We start from the raw sequence: 10342 nt of genomic DNA, 5'->3' as shown, positions 1-10342 counted from the left end.
TATACAACTGTGTACCAGGGGGCTTTGGGGAGAAAAATAAAATCTTTAAGAAAAAAAAAAAATTGGTGGATAGAGAATAAAATGCAAATAAAATAAGTAATTTTGCAGAGTCTGTCTTAGTTCGTTATATTAAAACCAAGCCACATCTTAGCTCCAAAGTTCACTATTTGAAAATCATCAACTTTAGTTTAAATAGTCATTTTTAGATTAAAGAGTCACACACATTTAAAATAATAAATGAAATACTGTTCTATAGGTGAAATAAAACTTGCAAATTTAAATCTTTTGAACATGCAACCCTGGAGGAAAAAGAAAACAAAACTAAGGATGATTAATGATGAATGTGATACCCTAGACAAGTGTACAAGCATAGCTTTTTTCCCTGGTTTAGTTACACACCATAAAATTATTTCAAAGCATCACTGTGAAAGATTTAGTATTTGATTGTGCTGCAGGCTGACTAGAATTTCTCTAGCTATTTGTTCAAAGACTCTATTGTTTGTGCACTAATCTATGAAATTTCATAATGAGTTTGCATTTTTCAATCATGTTAACTTTCTGCGTTTTTTTTTTTCTTGGAAGCACATCCAGCTGAGGAAATCTATAGCTGATGGAAGGAAAGCTGTGTTACACTAATGTAATTAGATACATTTTAAAGAGCGAAAACATATATAATGAAAAGTGTAAAATTATTCCCATTTCCTCTGCAGAAAATTCTTTTAGAGACATTTAAAAAATCATGCTGGTTTCTTTTCCTGAAGTGATCTGAACGACGGAAAACCTCAATAGGGGGCACTAACAGTCTGTTCTGGAAAGCCTTGCATTTTCTTGCTTGTGACAATGAAACCTAACTGAGAAGGCAGTACCTTTTAGATGCATAAAGTTGCAGAAGTGGTATTGGAAAGGGGGAAAAAATCATCTCGTCCTTGAGCCGAAAGATAAGTTCACAAACCTAATCCATTAGCATGTGATCCACTTTCCCTGTATCGGATATTATCTACGAGCTCTATAAATTCTCTAAGTACTTTGTTTTGCCTGTGGCTCTTGCAAATGATATTTCTCTCCAGTTTTAGATCTCATTGCACATAGTTAAACGCCATCCAAGAAAACGTTGTCACGCCATCAACAGTTGGTGATCTCTGCTGGTGGAAGGGCGCAGGGATACTCCCAAAGAACTATCTACAACAACCATTGGTCTTAGCGTCCTATCTCTGTATTTTGCTTTTGAGGTCACTTTTGATAAGCCAAAAATAATTATAGAAAGAAATCTGTGGTGATATCCAAACTCTAAAACAACCCAGGAGTGACGGCCATCCAGGGAGAGCTGCTGAAACGTTTTGGAATAAAACCTGGGCAAGCCAACAACAGGCCCTGTTCTACAGGATGCAACTTCAGGGACTTCAGGAAAGTCTTTCTGATTTTAAGGAAGTTGAATGATGCAATCCAACCATGTGACCAGAAGCAGTAGTAACGGAACATTTGTGAAAGTTTTTGCCGAGACTGCAGGGATTCTCAAGAGAGACGCCAAATGAAGTCAGGAGACCGCCATGATGGGGCCAGAAAGCACTGGAAATTTATACTCCCCTTTGTTTGGTAAAATCAATCTATTTTGATTATTTTTTTCCATTTTAAGCAATTTGCATCTTTGTGTCTAACCTGAAGGCTGTCCCTTCTGATAAAGATTCCTTGATACTTTTTTCTCACAGCTTTGAGGAATTGTGTAAGATTTCTTCAAGAAGCCATCTAAATCCAGTAGCGGCTGCAGAACCACACCACACCGAGAATCACGTGAGGACTCTGAGAGATAGCTCTGCGTTCACACACCGCCTCTCCAACTTTCAAGCCTTGTGTGGTCTTTAGAGGTATGCTGAATGAGCCCAGTTTCCCCTAACTTTAAAAGGAACACAGTTTCAGTCATTTAAGTTGAACTGAGGATTAAATTTAAAAAAAAATGTGTAAAGTACTTGGTGTATTTTGAGTGTTCAATACATGCTTCTTCACATCTCTTAGCCTGTTTTCTTTCAGACGTAGTCCCTTCATCTATACCAATTTTACGTTGACTATAACATGAACTGTCATAGGCAGCACTGTTTCTATAATCACCTTCCACAAAGCATAACATTTGTTATAAGCTTTTTTTTTCCTGTCTCCAATTGTCTCTTTGCTAAATAAATGTAAAATAAGTTTTTATTTCCATCACGTAAAGTACAATATGAAAACTGAGTGTACCTGGAGTTAGATAAAAGTTTCCTCTTTAGCTTAATAAGCATTATTAATAAGTTTTTAGGAAATTGTATACATATGTGTATGTGTAAATCCAGTCTAGAATCTTATATATAGGTATATCCCTTAGTAATATAGTGAATAATTATTGAGAGGGCAACAACATATTGATGCCCATAACTGAATACAATTTTCTGAAAGTTCAATAAGAATCAGTCAACAAACTTGTCCCTGTAACTTGGTACTGGTCATTTAAGTGATTGAATGCATTTTAAAAGCCTTATTTTGAATGTGAAAAATGTAAAATATTTTGAGTATTTGCCTTTAGTAAAGGGATACAATGCTCAAAATCAAAATTTTTATTTTCTTATGATCTTAGATTTCATTATAGCCTGTCAGTTATTTGCATGTGGCATTTCAATTTGATTAACTCTAAAAAATTTTCCCTCCTTTCAATCAATATTTTCTTTTGTGTGTAGCCACAGTAAAGAGTTACATCCTTCTCTAAAGTCTTTTTAACCTTGCATCTCGAATTTCCCTTCTGTACTACTCATGTTCTTCCTATATTCCTGCCATTATCCAATACTTACATACTTCACTTTTAATTAATTAAGTAAATAAGTGCTTACACAGGCATACAGTTTTAACCAACACTCAGTTCCTTCCTGTCGTCTATTAGTGTCAACACTTGAGTGTTTAATAGGCAGTTTTCAAATGATAACCAAACACTTGCATATTCTTTTTTCTGAGACAGGCATGTGGAAATCATAATCAGAGAAATGTAGTTGAACCTTCGGTAGACAGACTGCACTATAAAGTACTCTGCCAATTAAATTGATGCTACTCATCAAAATTAACATTGCAAGCAGTATGCTTCTCTTCTATGTATCTAGTTCTTTGGTCATTTTCCCTTGCATTTATTTGGCACACTCATATGCATTTCTACATATGACAGTTAATTTTAAGTGTCACCCTCAGTGGGCCACAGTGCCCGGACATTTGGTCAAACATTATTCTGGGTGCATGTGTGGGGGTGTTTCTGGATGAGACGAACATTTGTGTCAGTAGACTGAGGAAAGCAGTAGAGCCCTGAATAGACCTAAAGGCTGAGTAAGAGGGAGCTCCTTCTACCTGACTGAGCCAGAACATAGATCTTTTCCTGCCTTAGGACTCGAACTAAAACGGCTTTTCTTGGGTCTTGAGCCCACTGGCTTTCAGGCTGCAACTGAACTGTCAGCAGCCCTGTATCTCAAGCTTGCTGACTGCAGATCTTGGAATTTATTAGCCTTCGTAATCACATGAACCAATTCCTTGTAATAAATCGCTCTCTCTCTCCTTTTATATATATGTGCACACACAGACACATACACACATATACACATTTACACATAAATATACATATATACATATATATACACACACATCCTTTTGGTTCTGTTTCTCTGAAAGAGTCTACCTAATACACTATGTTATACAATTAAAATAGAAATCAAGACAACATAAAATTTCATAAAATAAAAATTTTTTTGAAAATTGCTATTATATTCTTTAAGCCATATTGTTATGTAAATAGAAACAAAATTCCTGAAAAATATTTCAGCTGTTAGTTGTATTCATAAGGTAGGAAAGCTGCTCCACCTTTGTCTGTCGCCTAACTCCTTTCCCTCATTTATAGAGAAGGATCCTGTGGCCCAGAGAGGGAAAGTTACTTCCAAATACTACAGATTTGGATCAATATCACCTTGCTTTATTTAAATTAGTCTCACCATTCATAAGAACCAGGGATCAAAAAATCTCAAAAATATCTTCATATATGTTATCTTCTAGGCATAATTACAAGTCATATTTTAAGAGAAGTATAAGAAAAGGAAAGGTATTATTTAACTATAGTCTGGAAATGTAAAATTTACAGAAAGAGATTAAATTAATAATTTACAGATAGCCTTGTAAGAATCAGTCTCAGGGAATTGATAAATGCTCCATAGTAGAAGAGTGTCAATGAAATAATGAGGGGTGAACGACTGATAACATTTTATAAACCTTGGTTTATAGCACTGCAATCTTGTTTCGGAAAGGTGCGCTGTTGATCTTGAGAAATGAGGTTTGTGCAAAAATTAACACATATTACAAGCCATAAGAAAAAGAATTTTACATATTCCTTCATTCAAATATTTCCTTCAATATGCAAAAGAAATTTCTTAATTTCTCAAAGAATTTTATCAGAAGATATATTGTCAGACACGACATGGGTGGGTTAAAAAATTTCACTCATTGCGATTTTTGTGAGCATAGCTTTTTTCTTTTTTTATAGTACACAGTAACAAAGACAGAGCTATTACAGAAACACTCATGGAAATAGAGCCATAAAATCTGTGAATTTAGAAATCAAGGCATAAAGTCACAAGAATAATATTACATTTTGAATTAAAAACATCTCAGGAATAGAAAAAATAAATATAAGATTAATTTGAATGAAACCTAAGGCTATTTGAACTATTTTGCATTGTATAAAACATGATTCACAAGAAACTATGTAATTTTGAAATATAGACATTGAATACTATAGATATAACACAGAAGGCCTTTTTTCCCAGAAGGCTTAAGTTAGAGGATCAATCTAGCAACTCCCCCGACACTAATAGGGGTATCAAGATTTTATGATCAAAATCACATTATGAGAAAGGATGTAAAAAATAATCTTTGAAAATTGTGAAAGAAACCACTGCAAATTTCAACATCTAGTTCAAGGAAAAAATTATTGACAATATCTTAATATAACTTCCACATTTTTTCAAATGGGGAACTTGATACTAGCATTGTATAAAATAAACCATAAAATTTTACTGGGTTTCTGTCTGCTGGCCTTTTTCTTGCAAACTGAATAATAGATGGCATTTAAGAAGACTTACCTACCATGTGTTGATAATTTCATGATATAGTTGGTAGGATTACCAGAAGATTAATTTTCATAATTGCTCTGCACCCAGAGCTACCCTATAGAATTCTCAGGAATGAAATCTGCACAGCAAGAACCCTGCTTAGACTGTGTCTTTGTAATACCATGACTGATCACTTCAAACAAATGATCTACAGTGTTAGCATTCAGAGATTGATGACTTCTCTATTTGGAACTGTTCAGCTTTAAATGCGTTTAATAAATCTCAAATAAATTAAAATTTGAGAACTTCTAATAAGTTTTAATATTTTTATTCTAATTCTATCATGAAATCAATGTGTTAAATATCACTTTAATGACTCCAGGAAGTAATGACCTCGAGAACATGACTTCCTATTTTTACTCTTTCTAACTTACATTTTAAATAACTTACATTTTTAATATTTCCTTCACGTTTGTACGAAGAAAAAGAATCACCTTAAGAACATAGAGCACAAAATCGTGACCCCTGTTTCAATCTTCTAAGTCCTCTAACTTCTCTGAAGTAAACCCTATGAAATGTTTATCTCTCCAACTTATTTCTAACATTTATGTTCATATAGTTCCTTCTCAACATAAATCATAGTAGATAAGTCATAGTAGATATATATTTTGTGTGATTTTTTTCCCACATGATAACATGTCTAAGAAATCTTCTATGCAATTTCACAAAGGTCTACCTCATATCCCATTTTATGTATGAATTCTTCCCTCTCTCTTTTTTTTTCCTGCTAGAAACAGTATTGCAAAGGATATCCTTTTAAATATATGTTTGCATACCCAGGCATATATTCCTGAATTCTAGAGTCCTAGGGGTAAATTGTTGGGCCAAATAATGCGCATACTTGATACTTTAATCGCATCTATTGTTACTTTCTCAAAAGCACATATAATTTTACATTCCCACAACACTGTTTGAAAGTACACATTTCTTCTCAATTTGCAATCTCTTATTTTATTTATAAAGTTTTCCAACGCATAATTCAAAATGGGGTGACATACTCAACATATATTCAGATATTTATAGAAAAAATTAATAATATCTTTATATTTTGCCAGGTTTTTATATAGTTATTTTTTTCTTGTTGATTTATAGAAGCTTTGTGTATATATATATATATATATATATAAAATTACAAATACTTTGTGTTGTATTGTATTAGTTGGGTTTCTGCTGTTATAATCCTTTTTGAAAACAAGCTCTGAATGTCAAGCTTACAAAGACAGTCATTTACTCTTCTTGATCATAGGTCTGTAGATTGGCTGGGATTTGGCAAATTTTGCCTGGTCCCGACTGGACTCGATTCTACTCTGGAGGTCAAGTTCAGGTATCTTTCACATGTCTTATGCAAGAAACCATTATCTACTTGGGCAAGTTTTTCTCATAGTGATGGCGAAAGTGCAAGAGAACAACTCTGACCACATCAACACATTTAAAACCCCTGTTTGGAATGTATGTGCACTGTATGAAGAAAATTTGTGAACTAGTGATCCTGTCCATCAGTATATCATGAATGTTTCTCCAAATCAATTGCTTATGCTGTTGTTTTTGTACAAGTTGTAAAATCTGCATTCTAATAACCTGTTCCTTTGTAAATTCTGGATTTTGTGTCTTACCTAAGTCTCCATGCTAATCATGAATAAATATCATCCTATGTTTTCTCTTAATTTTTTTATAGTTTTGACTTTTGCATTTAGATCCTTGTTCCATTTGCAGGTTCTTTATGTGTACATTTTAAATGAAAACATTTTTTGTGAGCTTTAACTTATCTTTCCTATTGCCACAAGGTAATTTTTATTGTCATTTCTGCATGAATTTGAAACGCCATCTTCATGTACTCAATTGCCACATATAAATTGGTTTCTTTCTTGCTTTTTTCATTTTTTTCTTCTAATCTACATCTCTATTTCTGCACCAGAACCACATAGTTCTCATTTCTGCAGCTTTACAAAATCTTTGGTTACATAGTAAATCAAGTCCTAGCTTACTGTTTTGGATTTTTTTGACCTTTTCTATATATTTTCTCTTTTGGATGACCTAAAGATTAAGTTTTCCTTTCTCAATTTAAAAATACTTCTGGGATGGGGCTGGCCCCGTGGCCGAGTGGTTAAGTTCGCGCGCTCCGCTGCAGGGGGCCCAGTGTTTCGTTAGTTCGAATCCTGGGCGCGGACATGGCACTGCTCATCAAGCCACGCTGAGGCAGCGTCCCACATGCCACAACTAGAAGGACCCACAACGTAGAATACACAACTATGTACCGGGGGGCTTTGGGGAGAAAAAGGAAAAAATAAAATCTTAAAAAAAAAAAAAAAAAAGAAATACTTCTGGGATTGTGAGAAAAAAAAGAATATAAAAATAACATAGATTGATCCATCTGAAATTGCTAATCTTTCCTCCTTTTAGACCCACAAAAATAGCAATCATTGTGATTCAACCTAATATATAAAATTCATTTGGAAGAAATGACATGTATACAACATTAACTGTTCCCATAAAGGAATATAATGTAGATTTTCCCTGACATATTTTTGTTTGGTTGGTTTGGTTTTCACCTGGCTTTTTCATAATTTTTTTAGGTATATCAATAAGGTCTCTAAGGTTTAATTTGTTGTTAACAAATGGGAATTATTTTGCATTAGATTTCTGTATTGCTATTGCTGATTTATAGGAAAGATATTGCTTTTTCACAAAGCTGACGTTGAAAGGAAGTGAAGTATAGTGGTCCCTATCAAAAGGCTCTGAAGCCAGGCTACTTTGGTTCAAATCCTAACTCTACCACTTATTTGAAGAATGATATTAAGGAGTTCCTGCCCTTGGCATGTTTTCTTCTCTACAAATAAGCTATCATAACACTTTCTGTCATGAAGTATGGTTTCCCAAATTCCTCTATCTATTGTCCTCTTTCAAGATTACCACCTCAAATCAGTGACCTGTCTGTGTACGTGTGTGTTCCCGGGGGCGGGGGCGGGGGGGGGCTTGTCATTGGGAGAGATGTGAGAAGCAAGCTTGCAAAGACAAACTTTGCTCCTGTCTATGAGGTAATTTCATTTTCCTTGATTCAGTAGGTCGTATTCTGCTAAATTGTTGAGCAAAAGTCAAGCAGCAGTTTCTGAAAGCTTTCTTAGGATTTTAATTTCATGTAAAATTTATTAAAGTGTTAAAATACAAAACCAAACATGTCATCTGAACATCCATCATAGCAGAAATGTATAGAAATTCTACATTTTTACATTGCAGTGTAAGAAGTTTGAAATATTGTATTAACCAAATGTAATACATCCTAAGACAGAAAAGAATAGAGACTTAGTGAACAGGACTAACTTCACTTAAGTAAGTAGAACAAGGTAATGTAAATTGAGCAAAATGAGAGAAATTCAGAGAAGAAAAGCCAGACATGAAGAGATGACATTTACCCCACACTTTAATTGGGCAAAGAGAAAAACTCCTAATCTGAGTATATCCTTTTTTTCAGGCACTTTTTTATTATTACATTTTTAAGTATACAGGTCAATAGTTTTTATTATATACACAGTTAAGTTATACCATCATCACAGTCAATTTTAAAACATTTACGGCACCCCGAAAAGAACATCACATGTATTCTTTAGCTCTCACCCCACTATACTCCACTCCTCAAGGATGAAGCAACTGCTAGTCTACTTTCTGCCTCCATGGATTTATCTATTCTGGACATAGCATTTAATAGATTAATATCATATTAACCTTTTGTAACTGGCTTCTCTCACTTACTGTAATGATTTTAAGTTTCATCCATGTTATAGCAGGTATCATTATTTCATTCCTTTTAACAGCAGAATAATATTCCATTCTATGGATGTACCATATTTGTTTATCCATTCATCAGTTGATGGAGATTTGGATTGTTTCTACCTTTTGCCTGTTATGGACAAAGCTGCTGTAAACATTCATGTGCAAGTTTTTGTTTGGACAGACATTTTCATTTCTTTCGCAATATACCCAGGAGTGGAATTGCTAGGTCATATATAATTCTATATTTAATTATGTGAAGAACAGCCACACTGTTGACCAAAGTTGCTATGGTGTACGAATGCTCTGACTTCCCTCTAGCAGTGTAAGAGTATTCTGGTTTCTCCAGATTGTTGCCTTGTTATTATCCGTTATTGTTTTTTTTTTTTTTTCACTCTAGCCATCCTTGTGAGTGTGAAGTAGTATCACACTGTGGTTTTTATTTGAATTTTCCTTATAGATAATGACACTAAACACCTTTTTAATGTTCTTATTGGTCATTTGTATAATGCCATTGGAGAAATGTCTATTCAGATCCGTTGCCCTTTTTATTTTCTTTTTTTTTTTAAAGATTTCATTTTTCCTTTTTCTCCCCAAAGACCCCTGGTATATATTTGTGTATTTTTAGTTGTAGATCCTTCTAGTTGTGGCATATGGGATGCTGCCTCAACATGGCCTGATGAGCAGTGCCATGTCCACGCCCAGTATCGGAACAGGCAAAACCCCAGACTGCCGAAGCAGAGCGCGTGAACTTAACCACTTAGCCACGCGGCCACCACTCATTGCCCGTTTTTTAGTTGAGTTGTCTTTTATTCACTGAGTTCCAAGTGTCCTTTATGCATTCTGGATACAAGTCGTTTCTTAGATATATAACTTGCAAATATGTTCTTCCATTCTGTGATTTGTCTTTTCATTTTCTTGATAACGTTCTTTGAAGCACACAAGTTTTAAAGTGGTCGTCTCTTTCCTTCGTGATTATTCTATTTATTGTCTGTAAGCAGCTTGTTTCTCATAAAATGCTGTATTAGATTGTGAGGACTACCATGAAAAAGCACCACAAATTAGGTGACAAACAACAGGAATTTATTGTTTCACAGTTCTGGAGGCTAGAAGTCCAAAATCAAGACTTCTGAAGGGTTGGTTCCTTCAGAGCGCTGTTGGGGAGAATCTGCTCCCTGTCTCACCTAGCTTCTGTTGCTTTACTGACGGTATTCAGTGCTCTCCTTGGCTGGTAGGAGCATCAGTCCAGTCTCTGCCTCATCTTCACACGCTGTCCTCCCTGTGTATGTGTCTATCTCCAAATTTCCCCCTTTTATAAGGTTGTCAGTCATATTGGATTAGAGGCCTGCCCTACTCTGGTACAACCTCATCTAAACTTAGCTAATTACATCTGCAACAACCCTAATTCCAAGGAC

The 10342-nt window shown here is 34.7% G+C and overlaps 1 long non-coding RNA gene across 6 annotated transcripts in view; it reads left to right on the top strand.

Moving 5' to 3' along the window:
• The first annotated feature begins 1158 nt into the window (after positions 1–1158).
• Positions 1159–10342, top strand: part of LOC138920879 (uncharacterized) — a 95217-nt gene continuing 86033 nt past the window's right edge. For 5 of the 6 annotated variants that reach the window (XR_011432835.1, XR_011432839.1, XR_011432837.1 and 2 more), the window contains exons 1-2: positions 1290–1593; positions 1707–1862. This is a non-coding gene — a long non-coding RNA (uncharacterized lncRNA). Of the gene's footprint in view, positions 1594–1706; positions 1863–6408; positions 7029–10342 lie in introns of those variants that run through there. The other variant, XR_011432834.1, reaches the window with a different exon arrangement.

Source organism: Equus caballus, chromosome 26, assembly GCF_041296265.1.
Source record: "Equus caballus isolate H_3958 breed thoroughbred chromosome 26, TB-T2T, whole genome shotgun sequence".
NCBI lineage: Eukaryota > Metazoa > Chordata > Mammalia > Perissodactyla > Equidae > Equus > Equus caballus.
Note: the sequence above shows the minus strand (reverse complement) of the source record. Positions and strands in the feature narration are given on the sequence as shown.